Raw genomic sequence first — 1,040 nt, 5'->3', positions numbered from 1 at the left:
ATTCTCATCACACTCCGTACCCACCGAGGAGAACCTACCTAATGGTACTCCTACACCACAACATCTAACCGGAAATTTTATTGCCAAATCCTCCTTTATCCAATTAGTCGAAAGGAGCCAATTTGGGGGGATGCCTAGTGAAGACCCTCATTCTCATATGGAAACCTTTTGCGACTATTGTGATTCGATTTCTCAAACCGGTGTAACTCAAGACCAAATTCGATGGGTCTTATTTCCTTTTTCTCTAATCGGCACCGCAAAACAATGGTTGAAGGGCCTTGATAAGGCCACTCTCGGAATTGATTCTTGGAAGAAGTTGGCTCTAGCTTTCTACAAAAAATTCTACCCACCGGAAAAGACTAACATGCTAAGAGCTCAAATTCCGGGTTTTAAGCAAAGGGATGAAGATCTTTGTATGAAGCTTGGGAGCGGTTCAAGGGAATTTGTCGCTCATGTCCTCACCATGGACTTAGCGAATGGTTCTTGGTACAACAATTTTGGAATGGTTTATATGAAGATTCAAGGAACATTCTCAACATGGGATCAAATGGAATGTTCACCGAAGTTGATGACAATCAAACATGGAACAAAATTGAGGAAATGGCGGTCCATAACTCACAATATAGTAGACCTCGCAAGGCTACTAGAGGAGGAAAGCATGAAGTGGACTCCGTTACTCAATTGGGTGCTCAACTTAGTGCTCACATTGACACAATCAATTTGAAGTTTGAAAAAGCTATGGCTAGACTTGAAGAAGTCTCAAAATCACCAAAGCATCATGTTAATGCCATGACGGCATCTTTATCAATCCCAAGTGGGATAATGGAGATGTGACACCCTCAATTTAAGCCTTAAATAATCACGTAAAATCTACAGAAAAACTGACAGGATATGTTTGTAATTGGTTCAACTAGACAAAACCTGTAATTTTTAAAACTTTCCTAAACCATTCACAAACATTTCCAACATTTCCAAGAGGAGGGTGCCAAAACCTGCAATGCTAACGAACTAATTTACATGCCATAGCTAACGATAAGAAA

The 1,040-nt window shown here is 40.3% G+C and overlaps 1 non-coding gene across 1 annotated transcript; it reads right to left on the bottom strand.

Annotated features, from left to right (window-relative positions):
- Positions 1-364: 364 nt before the first annotated feature.
- Positions 365-470, bottom strand: LOC141658105 (small nucleolar RNA R71). Its single transcript, XR_012549011.1, has one exon. It is a non-coding gene; the product is annotated as a small nucleolar RNA R71 (small nucleolar RNA).
- Between the last annotated feature and the right edge of the window lie 570 nt (positions 471-1,040).

This window comes from Silene latifolia, chromosome 5 (genome assembly GCF_048544455.1).
Source record: "Silene latifolia isolate original U9 population chromosome 5, ASM4854445v1, whole genome shotgun sequence".
Lineage (NCBI taxonomy): Eukaryota > Viridiplantae > Streptophyta > Magnoliopsida > Caryophyllales > Caryophyllaceae > Silene > Silene latifolia.
The sequence above is the reverse complement of the archived record's forward strand: the minus strand, read 5'-3'. Positions and strand labels throughout refer to the sequence as shown.